Below are 19,793 nucleotides of genomic sequence, written 5' to 3' on the forward strand. Positions count from 1 at the left end.
TACATCAGAGGGATAGTATATGAATCTGAGGATTCTTGGTATACATAATCTTTTGTTTGTTTTGCCATTATCAGAAATTTTCTCAGATGATTTTTTAAAAAGGTTTCACTTACTTGATTAAAAAGGTACTACTCATTTACTTACTTGTGTTTTATCATTAGTTCCTTTCTGTAGAAGTGGCAGAAGCCAGAGAAGAAAGGTCCTCAGTCTCTTGCCTGAGTTTGAGACCTCTGTTTCAAACTGTCCGATGAGTAATCTACAGACAATTTTTCTCAATAAGCACCCATAATTTTATTAATTATTTGTTTACCTAAGCCTGTGGCTCCTTCATTTCTCATCATCAAATCTCCCCAAGTTACCTTCAAGTTTTTCTTCTTTCTCATCCTTATACCCAATTTGTGAACAAATTCTATCAGTTTCAATGGAATGTTCCTTTGAAGTCCCTTCATTCAATTTTTATTTCATTAAAGTGTTTTCATTTTTAACCAGGAGTTTTACTTCAAAAACCTCTGGAGCCAGAGACATCTTATTTAAAAAGAAACCTGAAAGTATCCCGTATTTAGAGGGCCCACTCAACTTCTGGAGTCCTGGCTATCTTCTCTTTCTCATTCACCACTCAAACTACATGGAATACTGACTTCAAAACTCTCACTTTTTAGATGATTCTCTTGTTACTTGAATATCAACTACACTGCCTTCTCCACTCAGCAAAGCCTGATTCATCTTCCAGAGCCAAGTTGAGTGTTATCTTTGCACTTAAGCCTTTCGGGATTCTCATACAAAGTCAGTGGCCTTCTCCTGGCATTCTCACTGTATTCTGCACAACTATCCATTCAAGGATTGTTTCATGGATTATTTACATTTGATTATAAAAGCATTAAAAGATCCTTATAAAAATCAGAGGACATATAAAGTGTAAAGAAGAAAATATAATCACTGTTCTTGGCTTCAGAGAATACAGTTAACATTTTGGTACTATATTTTTACGGCAAGATTACTTCATTTAACAACATAGCATAGCATTTTTTCAATTGTAGTCTATTGTAAAAATTAATTTTGCTGTTTCTCTCCCCTTGCAGATTGTTCATTCCTTTAATGATCATCATTTCTCATTTTACACCTTATTTCCGGTGGTTGGTACAATCCTTGGCAAACAGGAAGCATTTAATTAACAGTTGTGTGACTGTTAAATGAAATGGGAATATTTTATTAAGTCCGAAATAATTCAGTGAACAAAGGAGCATAACTATAAGCCAACGACAAATTACAAAATAGGTGGTATTTTACTAAAGTCTGGGTATCTTGTTATATTACATATTATTTTTGAAAACCTGACATTGTGTCAAGGCAATAGTTATGCTGTAATTCTGTGTTAATCTTGTTTTCTATTTTTTTGACCTCAGGAAATTATTTGCTGTAATTATTTCCAGTCACATAAGACTTTAGATATTAGTCAAATAGTGTTGTAGTTTTAGCACTGGTAAGAGATACAAGGGTTGTCACTCTGGTCTTTTTTTTCTTTTTCTTCTTCTTCTTTTAAAGACATGTAACTTCTTTGTCTGATCTCCTTATGGTCCTTGTCACAACTGTATGGCTTTTAATCACTCATACATTCAGTGAGTTACTGCACTGCTGGAACCTTAATAATGTTCTAGTTTGTTTGGATGATCTTCCTGATAAAGTCCTGACAATCTCTCAGTATAATGGGAAGACAATCAAAATAAAAAATGCTTTAAGAGTTCAGGTAGTGGAGCATAGTATTATTTTTCACACAGTGCAAGGATATTAAAATACAGACTTTCATGCATTTGATTGAGTTTGTGATGGAATCCAAGAAAAATTGAAAATTTGAATTATTCTACTGCCAGCAGGGACTGTATATCATGAACAGAAAAGCAGGCATATGTAACTGACTCTTGTAGCATAATCTGAAAAGTGTCAGCTTGCCCTCCTTTTATATGAGTTTCTTCAGTATATCTAAGCAATTAATTCATTATATAACTCTCTTATATTTGCAATCACCATCTGGAATTTTACAAAAATTTAAAATGTCATCTTCAGTGCACATAGTTTGAATAGTTAAAATTATGTCTTACATTGATAGCATGTTTCAGTTTTTTCAAGGTGCTTTCTGTTAAAGTGTCTCATTTGACTCAACAGCCCTCTGAAAGTTAGTGGAACTCTGATAATTCTCCAGCCTGCTCCATATCTTCTGTCTCCTTCCTTCTTATTAGGAAGCAGCTTGGTGTGATGGAAAGAGCACAGAATATGAATTCAGGTATTTAGCTCTAACCTTGTCTTGAATTACTTTGACAATGGAGAGATAATTTTCAGTTCTCCAAACCTTGGTTTTCTAATTGGCAAAACAATAATAATGCTAAAGTGTACTCCCAATGTTGCGAGGATTAATTAAGGTGAAATCTAAGAGCAAATGTAACATTCATGTTAGCTTCTTTTAAGGGCAGCTTGGGATGATGGAAAGAGAACAGATCTTTGCTTCGTGGCTTCTTATTTATGGTACTTGAGCAAGTTATCTACCCTTTCTGAACTTCATTTTTCTAAGTGTGAAATGGCTGTAACAACACCTGTCTTGTGGAGCTGCTGAAAGATAAGGTAACATATATGCTGATTCTAGCATAGTTCCTAACTCAGAGTCGTATACCCTATCAAAAGTGTTTCCCCTTCTTTCATCTTTCTTCCCTGCCTCTTACCACTCCTCTTTCCCACTTCCTGTCTTTCCACTTTACTCTTCATCCTCCCATCTCAACTTTGTTTGACAGAAAAAGATCAAGAACGTGATTGGAGAATCTCGAGATTTAATACTTTAGAAAGTGTTTAGCTTAGAAATTCTTTTTTTCCAAACAAAATTGTAATTTTCAGTTGAGGCAGGAGATGGGGATTCAAATTCTCTGCCCTCCTTTTGAGAAAAGACCTTTTCCTGGCCCACTTTGGCATCTCCATTGAATCCTGTAAACTTTGCACAGTAGAATTTGGAAAATCGCCGGTGTAGCCGAACCCTCTCATCTTGCAGATGGAACAACTGAATTTGAGGGAAGTTGAGATACTTGCCTAAGCTTGTGAGGCTGGTAAGTGGTGAGCTAAGACTAGAACTCAGTCATTCTTTGCCTTACCCTGTTCCTTTAGTAAGTAAGGATACAGAGTGCAAATGTGTATAATTATATTCCTCTCTTGAAAGATGTTACAGTCTGTTTGTGCAGATAGAACTTACATTAAAAGATGAAGAAAGTAAAGTACTATGACATAACCATGAAATGGGTGAAATAGGTAAATCCATCAAGAAGAGAAGAACATAGATGATCATTGTTTTGGGGGCTGAACACTGCAAACTATGAAAGCAGGAATTTCTTTGCTGCGCTCATTGTTATTTTATTCCCAGTGCGTAGAGAAGTGCCTGGTTTCCTACAGGGAATTAACAGTTTTAAAACATTAAATAAATGAATGGCTAAATGAGATATATAAATGAACCAGTCCTAGAAAAAGGGCAAGGGTTTAGAAAAGTTAGATCAGTGTTTAAACAATGGGCTGATCTTCATTGTTGGGCAATGACATATGTTGAGTGGGTCACAATTTATATATGAAAATGTCATTATATCATGGAAATTGTTTAGATTTTTGTGTGATACATACATAAAATACATTTGGATCAATATGCTTGTGTATATACTTGATCACAAGTTAAAATGTATGTCTCACTGTAGGTCATGATTAAAAATGTTTCAAAAATATGGTTTTAGACAAAGGAAATACTAAAATTTGAGGCAGGCATGTGAATGTTTTGTGTGAAAATAGTGAGTTTAACAGTTTTGCTAAATCTGAGCTGAAGAGAATAGTGAAATCAAGTCTATCCAGGGGAAGAAGAATCCATTTGGCTCTTTAGCTATTAAAGAATTACAGGGACTCCCTTCACCTCTGACTGTCTCCATCATTCACAATAAGAAGATTTAACAAAACTACATGTTAGAAAGATTAGACAGCTTAATCTTACAGTAGTGATTCACTCGGATTGTAACTGGGGGAGTAGACAGAGAACTATGCAAAAGAGGCAGCACAGGGTAGGAAAGTTATGGCTTTAACTGGTGGCACCTGCTAAAGAAAACCAGTTTCTTGGGCATGATTGGGGTAAATGAGGTTAAAAAAAAATGTGAACGTGTGATGACAAAAGGGAGACCAAATTGTGAACAATTTCACATAATGTCTGTCTGAGAAAAAACAAACAGAAACAAAACAAAACAAAACAAAAAAATTAAGAGAACAAAAAGTAGGAGTTAGGAAAAGGTTAGGATGGAGGTGAGAATCTTTGTGATCAACTAGGGATAGTCAATAGAGATCTCTAGACATTGATGAGAAATTAAAGACGGCATCAAGTTCTTTAAAAAGATTACTTTGAAAGAAAGAGATTCCTTCTCCCCTGAAATCTAGCTATTCAGACCAGGGGGGATGGGAGTGATGCTGGATATAGATAACAAAACTTAAACAAACAGTTAATAAATGCTTCTTTCTTTAATTTGAACACTGACTACAACAGAAGTTTAAATCAACAATGTGACATTAGCCTACTACTTTTGTGTTAGTAACAAGAGACACTTTTAAGTGTGTAAAAACATTTATTTTGCTAGGTGAGAAGCATACTCTTTATTTGCCCTAAATTTGTTTAATGTACTACCATTACTTGAGAAATTGTATAACTTTGACCACTCTCCATATTATGGCTAAATTAGGAAGTTAGAAGGAAGATTGAGTATTGTATGAAGGTTTTGGATTTCATGTCCTTAAAACTACTTAAAATGAGTTCAATATTGATGAAAAAAGTTGAGAAAGTTAGAAATCTAATTACAAATGTTTGAAATATATCCACATAAGTTGAGCTTTTCCTTTTGGTTGGAGTTTATCTGAACTCAGAGGAAATTCAGAGGTCAAGAATGATGAATAATAACAATAATAAAAGTAATAATTTTTTTTTTTTTTTGAGATGGAGTCTCTCTCTGTCACCCAGGCTGGAGTACAGTGGCATGATCCTGGCTCACTGCAACCTCTGCCTCCCGGGTTCATGCCATTCTCCTGCCTTAGCCTCTCGAGTAGCTGGGACTACAGGTGCCCGCCACCACGCCCAGCTAATTTTTGTATTTTTAGTAGATACAAGGTTTCACCATGTTGGCCAGGATGGTCTTGATCTCTTGACCTCATGATCTGCCCGCCTGGACTTTCCAAAGTGCTGGGATTACAGGCATGAGCCACCGCACCCGGCCTGTTTTTATTTATTTATTTATTTGTTTGTTTGTTTGTTTTTGAGACGGAATCTTGCTCTGTCTCCCAGGCTAGAGTGCAGTGGTGCGATCTCGGCTCAGTGCCAACCTCTGCCTCCCGGGTTGAAGCGATTCTCCTGCCTCAGCCTCCCGAGTAGCTGGCGCTACAGGTACATGCCACCACGCCCAGCTAATTTTTGTATTTTTAGTAGAGACGAGGTTTTACCATGTTGGCCAGGATGGTCTCAATCTCTTGACCTCGTGATCTGCCCACCTAGGCCTCCCAAAGTGTTGGAATTACAGGCGTGAGCCACTGTGCCTGGCCAAATAATTTTTTTTTTTAATACCATGGCTTAAGTTATTTATTTTTAAAAGGAAGCCAAATAGAACCCCTTTGTTGTTTATTAAAGGAAATAAATGACAACATTATAGATATCCTGTGAGCACGTGTGTATGTGAGTCTGTATAAATTAAGAGAAAGAACATGAGCCTCTGCACGTTTATGTGTGTTTGTGTGTGTATAAAAGAACATGAGCCTATGCATGTTTGTGTGTTTCTGTGTGTATTTATGTGTGTGTGTGTGTGTTTGTGTGTGTGTAATGAAACTCTGTCTCTAGGCAAGGCCAGGTACAAAGGTCCATCATTTAAGTCTCAGAACTAAATAAACATGTGAGGTTATAATTATTTTATTGAGCTTTCTTATTTTATGACCCACTAATGGCTCATGGATCAGTTATATTGATAAGCACTGAAAACATACAGTTTCAGAGTTTTTTTTTATTTTTCCATTTATTGTTTTATTTTAAAGTGTCAAGAAGAAAATACCCAGTTCCCAGTCTTATTTTTCATTTATAATAAACCATAGAAGTACAATTTATATAATAGAGTAGAAACTAAGGTGTATGTAGAGTGTATATAACTGGCAATTTGTATGCAACAATAACGTACTTTCAATTTCTGATGAAAATTGTTGGAACTTCATTTTTGAATTTAAAATTAAATTTTTTTAAAAGTATATTTTAAATTATCAATTTGAGGGGTACACATGCAGGTTTGTTACATGGATATATTGTGTAATGGTGAGATTTGGGCTTCTAGTGTACCAGTCATTCAAATAGTGCATATTGCACCCAAAAGACCATTTTTCAACACTCATCTCCCTCCTGTTCTCCAATTTTTTGGAGTCTCCTGTGTCTATTGTTTCCGTCTTTACATCCATGTCCATTGTTTAGCTTCCACTTGTAAGTGAGAACATGTGGTATTTGATTTTCTGTTTCTAAGTTATTTCACTTGGGATAATGACCTCCAGTTCCATACATACAGCTGCAAAATACATGGTTTTATTCTTTCTTTATTGCTGTGTAGTATTCCGTGGCGTGTGTGTGTGTGTGTGTGTGTGTGTGTATCACATTTTCTTTACCCAGTCATTCATTGATGAATACTTGGGTTGATTCCATGATTTTGCTATTGTGAACAGTGCTGCAATAAACATAGGAGTGCACCACTAACAGGGTATTTTCTCCACACCCTTGTCAAAACTGTTGAACTTCTGCATTTGAGTGTATGTCTTGAAATCAATTATTCAATATCAGGTTAATGTTTCTTTTTGCACTTTTTATTATGGCAAAATTAACCCCATTATGTCATTTAGCATTTGTGAGAAGATAACATAATACAAACATAGTTTTTAAAATTTGTTGTTATTTTGTTTTTGCATATACTGTAGATTATTTATGACATATTTTATCAAGAGTTGAGATTCTAGAAATTCCTGTCTGTGTAATTTCCTGTGGGAACTACCTATAGCTTTCTGCCCAAAGAAAGAGGCGCCGGGACGGGCTATGCATGCCAGTTTAATCTTCCCAAATTTGCCAGCCAGATAAATTCCTTTACTTGCTCTGGAGCAGGTGAATGAATGTGCGCAGTGAGGTCAGGAGTCAGCTCCAGCTGTACAGAAGGAAACATCAGGAGTGAGGAGTAAGTGCCTCCTCCCCTCCCAGTATTAACATTTCTAATATTCATGGGTAGATTCAATTTGAAAACTAAGTATAAACATTTTGTTTAATGTAATGCTTGATTATCTGTCTTATCTATTTTCAAGTAAAACTAAAAACTGAGTATTTAGCTTTAGAATTATTTAGCTTCTCTCAAATGCTCAGTTTGTATCAACATCTTGTCAATTTTAACTGATAGCACTCTTAGCAGAGTTTGTAGGAATGAAATAGAAGCATTTGCCAGTTTTGCTTTAAGAGTCTGAAATATTTTGGTTTTTGAAGGTTATATTGCAGTTAAAAAGAAAACCATTTAACTTGATATATGCATATGTTTCCTGAGGTCAGAGCCTACCATTAAACTTCCTAAAGATTCTTAGGTTAATTTTTTAAACTGTGGACTTTTAGTGTGAAAATATTTATTAGAATCACACTATGGGGGATGAGAAATGTTAGACTTTATCAATATCGTTGTCTATTGGACCCTCTACATTTACGATCAAATTCTTCAAGCCTCATCATATGCACAGAAATTGAAGAACAGTTAAGTTCTAGGTAACTAAATTTGGAAACACATGTAAAGAGAGCAGAAGGGCAATGGAAATTTATGCAAGACAGAAATATCTCTTTTCTGAATTTGTTGATATTTAAAATAGGATCCGTACCCAAACTAAATGAAAGTAAAAAATTCAGTTCTTGATATTCTGCTAGACCTTCAATTTCTTTGTATTACTATTTGCACCATTAAAAATATATATAAATACATATTTTAAAAAGTTCTGGGCCAGGCGCAGTGGCTCACACCTGGAAACCCAGCACTTGGGGAGGCCGAGGTGGGCAGATCACCTGAGGCTGGGAGTTTAAGACCAGTCTGACCAATACGGAGAAACCCCGTCTCTACTAAAAATACAAAAGTAGCCGGGTATGGTGGCACATGCCTGTAATCCCAGCTACTTGGAAGGCTGAGGCAGGAGAATCGCTTGAACCCAGGAGGCGGAGGTTGCAGTGAGCCGAGATCGCGGGCTACTGCACTCCAGTCTGGGCAACGAGAGCGAAATTTCGTTCAAAAAAAAAGAAAAGAAAAAAAAAAGAAAAAAATTATCATGATGCATTAGCTTACATAAATATACATTGACATTTAAGCCGGGCGTGGTGGCTCACGCCTGTAATCCTAGCACGTCGGGAGGCCGAGGCAGGCGGATAGCCTGAGCTCAGGAGATCGAGACAAGTCTCGGCAACATGGCAGAACTCCGTATTTGCAAAAAATGGAAAAAATTAGCCGGGCGTGGTGGCGGGTGCCTGTGATCCCAGCTACTTGGTAGGTTGAGGTGGGATAACTTGATCCCAGGAGGCCGAGGCTGCAGTGAGTTGAGATCCCACCACTGCACTCCAGCCTGAGTGACAACTGAAATTTAAATAGTGTTAGGGACAAAAGGATGAATGAACACTGTTTAAAGGAATTCTGCATATTAGAATTCTGGAATACTTCCGCAGGCATTCTAAAGTCCTAAAACCTGTTGCTTTATGGATTCTAAAATTCAGGTTTTGGTACAGTGGATTTTCAATTTTTTTTTCTTTTACTGAGGACATCGAAACTCATAGCACAGGATCTTGTGAGTCCACCCTGAAAATTAAAGAAAGTGGCTTGTTAAGTAAGACTCTTCAGTCCTAAAGTATAATGTGAAATGAGAATGCATATTTATATCAGACAAATTTAGGCTTTGAATCGTGGCTTTGTTAAGCAGTATATATTCTTGCTTAAGCTAGTGTACCTTCCTTTTTGAGTCTTAGTTTGTTCCTGTATAAAGCTGGAGATAGCCACGCATTCTTTTTTTTTTTTTTTTTTTTGAGATGGAGTTTAGCTCTTGCTGCACAGACTGGAGTGCAATGGCGCGATCTTTGCTCACCGTGACTTCCGCCTCCTGGGTTCAAACGATTCTCCTGCCTCAGCCTCCCGAGTAGCTGCGATTGCAGGCATGCGCCACCACGCCTGGCTAATTTTGTACTTGTAGTAGAGACGGGGTTTCTCCATGTTGGTCAGGCCGGTCGCGAACTCCGATCTCAGGTTATCCGCCTACCTCGGACTCCCAAAGTGATGGAATTACAGGCGTGAGCCACCTCGCCCTGCCGGCAACGGATACTTTTAAAGGGATATGAAACGGCTTGAAAAATATCTAGGAAAGAATTGGCCCTTGTTATTTGTTAAGCCCAGTATTATTTCCAAAGGAACTCTTCCAAATCATCCCTGACCAAGCTACCACCCTTATTAAGAGATAGATTGGCCTCTTAGATTATATATCCCTTAGCTTTGCTCATGAGTGGAGACAAAGGATTCATTTATCTAAAGGAATGAAAACAATTGCCCTTGAAGTTAGTGGATTCCTGCACCTAAAAAATGGCCTGCATATGGTACCAATCAAACCTTTTATTTCTTGCATATTTTGCAGATAATATGATTTTCAAATACAGGTTGTATGGAATCAAGTGAATCATCTTTAGGAGAAGAATGATTTTTAGTAATCTTTATGTAAGACTATTTGGCAGAGCCCAGATTTGAACTGAGGAGATTGTCTTTAGAGCCATACACTTATTCAGGACATAGTGAATATTCAGAGATAAAACCAGTATAGAAATTAATATCAGGGCTATATCATTAACAAGATTCTATCACTTGATTTGCACTTTTTTTTTTTTTTTTTGGTGTGTGTATGTCTTCTATAAAGAAATAGCTATGCTGTGAATGCCTATATACTTGTTGAACAAACTTTTTTTTTTTAATTAGAAACTGGATAACAAGAGAGAATAAGAAAAAATGTTCTGCATTTGTTCAATTACCATGGAGGTAAAGGACGATTTTACAAGCTGAAAAATATGGGGGGGGGGAAGGACATTTCTTTATCTTCTGTAGTATTGATAAATAACGTATTTCCAGAAGATTATCCATCACATCAATGTTTTCAAGTTTATTTGTATCAATTTGAGGAAAGTAGTCTATCATGACACTTTTAACTGATTAGGATATACCATATTACCAAAAATAACAAAAGCATATTACAAAGGTTTATGATGTATATAACAGAAAAAAAATCTTTAACTTTTTTTTTTGGTGTATAGAAAAAAGGGTTTTTTTGGAAAAATTCTCCCATACAATCTGAGAACAATATAATTCTTATTAAATGTATGCTTAATTGCCTATTAGATAATTTGCTAATTCATGTGATATACCTGGTAACTTTTGGTTTATTAATCTAAATTTAAAAAGTTCATCAATAATTAATAATAACACAAAAGTTTAATAAGATTAACTGGAAAGTACATAATATCTACAGCAAAATTAAATCAAAATTTGGGAAAAATAATTTCCCCTTCTTTGAGAAGCACGCATTTAAATTGTATACATGCATAGCCATGGCAGAGCACCCACCACATACTGAGTGTTGAAAGTGTCAAAGCTGGCAGCCAAGGCTAAATCCTGCAGCATGGCTGCACTCTGATAAGAGACTACAGGTCTTCTCTCTGATATTTAGTTTTAATTTTAAAAGTAATTTTTATCAGTGAAACCAAGAGTGAATGATAAAGATAATAGACAAAGTAAAACAAAATTCAGGCAGAGGTTAAAGAAGACCAACTTTATTAATTTTTTGTATTGAAGTATGATATTGAAATAATATTTTACCATATTTTCCATGAACCTTGCAAGAAAATATATTTGGGGTAATTAATAGTGTTATACATATTACTACAAAGGAAGTAAGGACTCTTCATTTTCAATCCTAATGACCTTGAACAAATAACTTCATTTCTCTAGATCTCATTTCTTTTCTTTTTCTTTTTCTTTTTTTTTTTTTTGAGACAGAGTCTCCCCAGGCTGGAGTGCAATGGCGTGATCTTGGCTCACTGCAACCTCTGCCTCCCGGGTTCAGATGTTTCTCCTGCCTCAACCTCCCGAGTAGCTGGGATTACAGGCACCAGCCACCACATTCGGTTAATTTTTGTATTTTTTATCTTAGTGGAGATGGAGTTTCGCCATGTTGGCCAGGCTGGTCTCGAACTCCTGGCCTCAGGTGATCCAACCGCCTCAGTGTCCAAAAATGCTAGGATTACAGGCATGAGCCATGGACCCGGCTGGATCTAATTATTCTCACCAGAGGATGGAATTAGATCACTATTTTTCTAACCGTGCTCTGTAGAGTCCTACAGATCAGAAATGCTTTTTATTCTCCCACACAATTCTGATTTTGTATTTTATCCAGTAGTTGCATGCTTGGAATGTATTTAGATACTTTCATAAAGTAAAGGTTTGAAAAGCCCCTGGTCTAGATTATGTCTGAAATTCCTTTAGTTTTAACATTTTATGAGCCATTTACTTTTTTCCTAATTCCTATACTTGAGTCAGACACAGGAATCACCATACAAATTTTATGCTTTTCCACTTCTGGAACTGCATTATACTCCAGACTTTTCATGGAATATCCATCTGCTCTTCTTACTAGTTGAAATTCCATTTGTTTTTCAAGGTCCAACTCTGACTGTCCCTGAGATGAATTGGATTATCAGCCAGGAAAAAAACTTTCTTTCCCTGGAATTTTGAAAACAGTACGTTAGTATTATTTTTGAGACACTTACCTGTTCTTCGTTCTGTTATGGTTGCTATGTACTTGATGAGTTTCTGTCATTCTTACAGGAACTGGGCAAATCTGATAAGCAAGAGTAGGGCAATGAATATAAGATAATGGTGGGAGCCCAGGGCACTTTCTAGGATGTACACATTTCATCAAGTGGGGGTGTCACAGCCTTAATGAGATTTCTGTACTGTCCACAGGGAAATTTAAGATCAACATGGCCAAATTCTATTTCAATAAAAATTGTGCATCTAAATTTTTAGAGAAATTTTTGACATCTGAAAACTCATTTATAAAAATAAAAACGTAAAATGCCCAAACAAAAAAAAAAATGTGTAATGGCCACTTGTACGCACCGCTGGTCTGCATACCCTGTGCCTGTCTTCATCCTCTAACATAAACATAATCTACTTGCACCTTTGTTCAGGAAAATTTTGTGAATTTTCTTGGAAATGTTCAGATAGCCTTTTTATATAAGCTTGAATAAAATCATGACATTAAATTTTTAAAAAATCTAGTGCAAACAACTGTCAAGAGCAATATGACAATGTCCTCAAGAAAATCAAGTGGTTAAGTGGATCATCCTCAAATTTAAAATCCTTTGCTCTCACCTTCAGAATGTCCCCTACTTGAGGCTTTGCAGTGTAAAAGCCTTCCTGAGTAAAAATGAGATTAAGGAACATTTCACAGTGCCTTAAGCAGCAGATAGATTAATTAGTTGCCTAGAAAAAATTAAAAGTCTCATCTGGAAATTTGGAAGGATTTTAATGGGACCTCTTTGTATTGATCTTGAAAGATATAGTTTGTATTAAAAACCTCCCCTCCCCTCTCCCCTGCCTTCCTCCCTCCCCTCCCCACTCCTCCCCTCCATCTTCTCCCTTCCGCTCCTTTTTCAGAAGGAGTCTCTGTCACCCAGGCTGGAAGTGCAGTGGCCTAATCTTTGCTCACTGCAACCTCCACCTCCCAGGTTCAAGCGATTCTCCTGCCTTAGCCTCCCTAGCAGCTGGGACTACAGGCTCATGCCACGATGCTCAGCTAACTTTTGTATTTTTTTGTAGAGATGGGGTTTTACCATTTTGCCCAGGCTGGTCTTGAATTCCCGACCTCAGGTGACCTGCCTAAGTGCTGGGATTACAGGTGTGAGCCACCGCCCCCGGGCTGGTTTTTGTTTTGTTTTGTTTTGGATACTTTCCTGATCACCTTTTGATGTTTGTCACTAGAATACTGACAAGTTTATATTCTTTTAAATACTGCTTGCTGGTCATCATGCTTGCTTTTTCCTTATTAAAAATATGTTTGAATTTTAATCTGTAAAAACAAAATTTGATACAGTCATATCTTGATTCTATATCTAACAGCAGTAGTGTTTATAACATATTTACACCATTGTTTTATTATTGTTGGCTGAAGTAATTCCTAGTTAACTTTTTACTTTCTGGTTAAAATTGGAATCTAGTTCCTTGTTCTGTTTATCACTAAATAACAGAGTATTCAGTAGTGACTGAATATTAGGAGGGACAATTGAACACTTTTAAACTCAATGACATGTGAAGTGAACATGCTCAGGGATCATGAAACAAATTTTGAAATGATTTGTTTATAATAAAACAATAGCTCTTTAATGAGGAAATGGACAATAGCATGTTACATTTTGCTAAAATAAATATAAAATGGATTATATTTCTACAAATAATGAATGTTGCTATATTAAAATACTTATTCGTTTATTTCAACTAAGTCACTTTAAAAAAAAAATTATCTTAATAAATTAGTCAAGGGATGGTTACCTTCTCTTTTCAACGCAAATGTAATTCCTTAAGTGGTTTCCATGGCCCAGGGCTTGATTGCATTTCTCTGCATCTTCTCTCTTTAACGCGGCTATTAACATTAAGTAAGCAGAGGTGTTCTCTTGTTAAAAAGAAACAATCCACCCATTCCACCCAGAGAAGTTCCCTCTGGTGCTCGGCCCCTCCCCGCACTCATGTCTGCAGTGAGGCCATTTCTTTTCTCAGCTTTTGTTACACTGCCCCCTGCATCTCGCCAAGTGGACTCGCAGTCTAAATTGTTCAGATTTCTCATCTTTTTTTCTCCGTAAAACGTAAACATACCATTAGGTGCAACTCTTCCTTGAAGTTTAATGTCGTGTATTTAATGCCGGGCTTAGGTAAGTGAAACATCCACTCTCTAAAACGGAGAGAAACCATTCATTTAAATAGAATGTATACAAATACTGTAAAAACTGTGTATCAAATAGCTCTTAAAATTTATTATAATAACACTTATTAAGGATTAGACAAGGTGATATCTTAGCAAGTGTTATGAGTTATAGTTTCTTAGATATATTATCTCTATGTTGATATGTCTTGATCAATAATAATCAGCACTGATATAACTGACCTTTTAGTACAGTTTGCTATACACATGGACACTTTCACATAAAATACTTCATGAATTATCACAACTTTATTATTAGTAGTATTACTGATTCAAAAATAAAGGTAAACAATATTCAAGTTAGAGAACCCAAGCAGATGGCTGCTTTTCAAAACGTAAATTTTTATTGTTTTAATGAAAGAAAATTTGGCAAAATTGGCAATGTATTTTCCTTTTGACCCAGTGTGTCATGAAGAATAATTTTAAGTAAATTGGAATGTTTAGCTCAGCATTTCTTTAAATAGAAATTATTAGAAACAAATCATGTAACTAAATAGGAGCATGGCTAAGTATAGTATGGTCCAACTTCATGATGAGCAATAAACAGTCATTACAAATCATGTTTTCAGTAAAATGGAAAAGTGCTCTCAGGTTAATAATAATTGAAAAGAGTGGGCCGGGCGCGGTGTCTCACGCCTGTAATCCCAACACTTTGGGAGGCCGAGGCGGGCGGATCACAAGGTCAGGATATGGAGATCATCCTGGTTAACACGGCGAAACCCCGTCTCTACTAAAAATACAAAAAAAAAAAAAAAGAAAGAAATTAGCTGCGCGTGGTGGCAGGCGCCTGTAGTTGTAGCTACTTGGGAGGCTGAGGCAGGAGAATGGCGAGAACCTGGGAGGCGTAGCTTGCAATGAGCTGGGATTGTGCCACTCGCTGCATTCCAGCCTGGGTGACAGAGCAAGGCTCCGTCTCAAAAAAAAAAAAAAAAACAGAAAAAAAAGATAATATTTAGAAATGTATAGTGCTTCTGATTGCAATTTTGGAAACATACCTTTGAGTTCTGAGCCAAAGTACTCCAGTGCACAAGGCTTCTGCCCATCTCAAGGGCCTCCTTGGTAAATTCTCTTGGCCCTCCTCTTTGCCTGGCTACTTCTTCAGGTTCCAGGAAAGCCCTTGCTGATCTGCAGGGCCACTGCAGACCACATTATGTTCCCCAGTTACATGTTCTCATAAAACTCTAATTTCCCTTCATAGTATATATTATGATTATTATTAATCACCTTGTGGTATCTTTCAAACGTCTGCCTTCCCCAATAGACTATCAGCTTCACTGAAGCAGTAACTGTGTTCATGTTTACTCAATGCCTGTCCCAGTGACTGGGACATAGAATGAGCTCTGTAAACATTTGTTGAGGAAATGAACAAATGAGTGAATTGCAAGGCACTCTCTGAGTACTTTTGACATAATTTCATTGAGACTCCACCAAAAACTTATGAAGTAGAAACCATATTTATTACATTTTATGGATAAGGAAACTAAATTGTAAAGAAAGAAAATTGGCCAGAGTTATATAGTAAGCAGACAGCTCCAATGTAAACCTGACATCTCTGAATGTTGTGCACAAGTTCTTAGCCGCCCATTGTAAGTGCTTGTACTGAATGTAACTAAGATAACTATATTTAAATGGTCAACTTTGTAGGTCAAATATGCAGAAATATTACAAATCTTTATATTAATTTGTTAATAAATTTATAACCATGTTAAATTCTGAAGAAAATATATAAAAATGGAAATGGTGGTAGAATTGCACTGGTTCTTATTTTTTGCACACAATTCTACATTTCCCAAATTCCCTGTACAAAGTACTTATCATTTTCTATAAAAAGGAAGAAAACCATTAAAATCTATTCACCTCAGCATGTTGGAGGTAGGTTTCAAGTGTAAATATTTTGACATCAAACTCCAAAGAGTTTTCACTCAGCAAAAGAGAAAAGTTGATTGCTCTCTTGCGAATTGGGCTGCAATTTACAATTAATTTTTCTGAATAATTTAACCCAAAATCAATGTCAAAAATATATTTTAAAAATTTTCAATGTAAAATTCTATGTAAAAAACTGCACAATAGATAGCTACATTAAACCTATGCCATAGAAACTGTTAATTAAAACTTTGAGCTGATTGAATATATTTCTTTCTATGCATAACTTTTATGCTTTTTGACATTTCTCTATCACCAATACTGACTAGCAATCAAATTTATATCATTCAGTTTTAAAGATATCTATTTTATTTATTTTAAACTTCAATATTTAAGATAAACTTGCCTTTCAAAAATTAATTTTGTTTTTGAAACTCACCAAAGCAACACATAATTTAAAATCTATCTCTATAGATTTTCTCTTATACTTTTTATTTTGGTTTACCTTCCAGTGATTACTGCCTTGACTGCCCCTACTCTTGAAGTAAGTACATATGAACAAGGACCCTGAAAAACTCTGGGCTCAAATTGCTCTAGTTTTTTAGATATTTTTGATGGGACAAGGACATGTATTTTAAGATACAGCATTTGATAGTCTTTGGAGTTAAGTCATGCTGCCGACACAGATTCTAATGGCTGTTGCAAACACTAGCTTCCCCACTAGGTCTGCTCTAGCTGCCAACCATAGCCTTCATCCAAAGCATCAAATGTCAGCCCTGAATGATTATATAGGTCCCGTTTTTATTCAGGCCTTAATGTCAGACTTATGGATGAATGAATGAGGGAATGAATTACAATCCCTGCCTTAACTGGATTCTTAATTTCTAGCTCTTCTTTCTTGATCATCACATTTGACTTCTTGACCTTAACCTTGCAAATGAAACTGGCTGTCCTTCCTAAGGACATTGTCCCTATGATCAGCCTTGGCTAAATAATTTTCCCTTAAGTTTTCTGCATGTCTTAAAGTATAAGTCTTCATTTTTCTTCTTATAGAGACCTCAACATGCTTTCTGCTTGAACCTTAACAGTACCTTTTGTTATATTTTAATAACCAGATTTGAGTAACCTGATTTGGTCATCTTTGTTTTCCCTTCATTGATCATATACATGTTGAATCTGTGTAATGTACAAAGTAGTAAGATAAGCCTTTAGGAAGAAAATAGGATTCCTATAAACAATAGTCCTTGCCTAACAGTATTTCACACTTTAGTTAAATTAGTAATAATTACTCTAGTAAATCAGTTTCATATAGAAATCAATTTCAGTTCATCTGTACCTTTGTAGATGGAAGCTGACCAAATTCAAGCAAAAAACAAACAAACAAAAATTTTCTACACTTAAAAGTTTAAAGTTGATTTTGGAATTTCACTTTCCAAAAGTGAATTTTAAAACTGAGTAGCTGGGTATGGTGGCTCATGCCTGTAATCCCAGCACTTTGAGAGGTTGAGCCAGGAGGATCTCTTGAGCCCAGGAGTTTGAGACCACCTGGGCAACATAGTGAGACCCCATCTCTACAAAAAGTAAAAAATTAGCTGTGTGTGTTGGCATGTGCCTATGGTCTCAGCAATGTGGGAAGCTGAGGCAGGAGGATCACTTGAGCCCGGGAGATTGAGGTGGCAGTGAGCCATGATCACCCCACTTGCACTCCAGCATGTGTGACAGAGCAAGACCCTGTCTAAAAAATAAAAACGTAAAAAATAAATAAGAAAAAACTGGGTAAAGTTAAAATTCCACTTATTCCAACAATTTAAAAATTGGCAAAGATTAAAAACCCAGTTGTTTACTCATTTCTGAATAATATAAATGCTTTAAAACTCATTTTGACAACCTTTATATTCCACTATAACAATATTTATCTTGGGACAGGCTCCTTTTGCCAACTTGCAGACAGGTTTTTCTTTTACATGTAACTGTATGTGTGGATCAGCGATTCTTTTTTTTTTTTTTTTTTTTTTTAAGTTTAACATGCCGTTGGCTCTAGAAGCTGCCATGTTTAAGACTTTCAGGATAGATACATATTTGATCTTTTATATTTATTATTTGGTTTGTACACATAATATCACTGATCTGCTCAACAAATCTTTAATGGCTTCCAATCATTGATGTAAACAAATCTGAAATTTTCTGTCTAGTTCTCTCTAAACCCTCCATAAAATAGTCGCACTCTTACTATCCAATCACACTTCTCACATATCCTTTCAAACACTAATTATTTGCCTTTCTTCAACCCAAAAGTCTTCTTTTCTCTTGCCCACCAATCAAAATCTACCTATTTTTTAAAGCCCACCTTAGAACCAGTTTCATGATCACTCCAGTTCTCAATTATAAATTTTCCTCTGGATTTCAGGACTAACTAGAATTAGAATAATTTCTTTTCTCACTTGTTGATGCTAATTAAGATTACCAATATTTCCCTCCACAAAGATTGACTTCTTGTATTAGTTCATTCTCATGTTGTTACAAGGACATACCTGAAACTGAGTAATTTATAAAAGAAAGAGATTTGACTCACAGTTCCTCAGGGATGGGAGGCCTCAGGAAACTCACAATCGTGGTGGAAGGGGAAGCAAACACAGCCTTCCTCACTTGGCAGCAGCAAGGAGAAGGGCCAAGGAAAAGAGGAAAAGCCCCTTATAAAACCATCAGATCTCTTGAGAACTCACTATTACAAGAACAGCATGAGGGTAACCGTCCCTGTGATTCACTTACCTCCCACCAGATCCCTCCCACATGTGGGGATTATGAAAACTACAATTCAAAATGAGATTTGGGTGAGGATACAGACAAACCATATCACTCCTTGAGGGTAAGAACACTGTTTTATATTTTTCTTTATATCTTTAGACTCTAGAAACAAGGGTCACTTATTAGGGAGTTTAGAAATCGCTGTTGTTAAATGTAATTTGACAAAATTGGTTATTGAACTTTCTTTTCTTTTGCTTTTTTTTTTCTTTTTTCTTTTTTGAGATGGAGTCTCACTTTGTTGTCCAGGCTGCAGTACAGTGGCATGATCTTGGCTCACCACAACCTTTGCCTCCCAGGATCAAGCAATTCTCCTGCCTCAGCCTTCTGAGTAGCTGGGACTACAGGTGTGTGCCACCATGCCTGGCTAATTTTTTTGTACTTTTAGTAGAGACGGGAATTCACCATGTTGACCAGGCTGGTCTTGAACTTCTGACCTCAAGCGATCTGTCCACCTCAGCCTCCCAAAATGCTGGGATTACAGGCATGAGCCACTGTGCTCGGCCTCATTGGACATTTTGGACAATATGCTTAGAACTATACAATCTTTCTTAGGACTTAAAAACATTAGGGGCGTTAGGGATTAACATAGGAAATTCTTCATTTTACAAATGAGAAAACTGCGATTTACGTGGGGACAGTTTGGATCAGCCATTGTTAATAGCCTTTATCTCAGTATCTTTGATAGCCTTTCTCATTCTATTTCCTCAAATTTAAAAAATGGAATATAGGGAGTGTGATGTTTTCTGTCTGTTAAGAAGTATGAAAAGGCACTGTTTCCTCCTTAGTTTAGTCAGAAAAGCAGAAAACACTTCAGGAGTTTGAAGTAGGAGGGATTTAATTCCAGGAACAAAATGCTCACAAAACTAATGGAAGACCTGGAGAAACAGAATTCAGGAAAGACCACTGTTAGCTTTTATGCTCACTACTCACTTTGGTGAGTCAAGAAGCTCCCAGCACTGATCAAAGAAAAGGCCTCCAATATGGAGGTGGCTGAATTCTAGAAAAATAACCCAGAAGCCACAATAGCATCTCAT

The 19,793-nt window shown here is 36.3% G+C and overlaps 1 protein-coding gene across 6 annotated transcripts in view; it reads left to right on the forward strand.

Moving 5' to 3' along the window:
- The window catches only part of HNF4G (hepatocyte nuclear factor 4 gamma), a 155,614-nt gene that overhangs the window by 53,906 nt on the left and 81,915 nt on the right, over positions 1-19,793 (forward strand). The window contains exons 2-3 of one of the 6 annotated variants that reach the window (XM_033202724.1): positions 11,773-11,855; positions 16,467-16,498. The exons of 2 other annotated variants lie outside the window; for them this stretch is intronic. The gene's annotated coding sequence lies outside the window, so the exon portion shown is untranslated. Of the gene's footprint in view, positions 1-11,772; positions 11,856-16,466; positions 16,499-18,783; positions 18,821-19,062; positions 19,104-19,793 lie in introns of those variants that run through there. 3 more of the 6 variants (XM_033202725.1, XM_033202727.1, XM_033202728.1) reach the window with 3 other exon arrangements.

Source organism: Trachypithecus francoisi, unplaced genomic scaffold, assembly GCF_009764315.1.
Source record: "Trachypithecus francoisi isolate TF-2019V2 unplaced genomic scaffold, Tfra_2.0 Lachesis_group7, whole genome shotgun sequence".
Taxonomy (NCBI): domain Eukaryota; kingdom Metazoa; phylum Chordata; class Mammalia; order Primates; family Cercopithecidae; genus Trachypithecus; species Trachypithecus francoisi.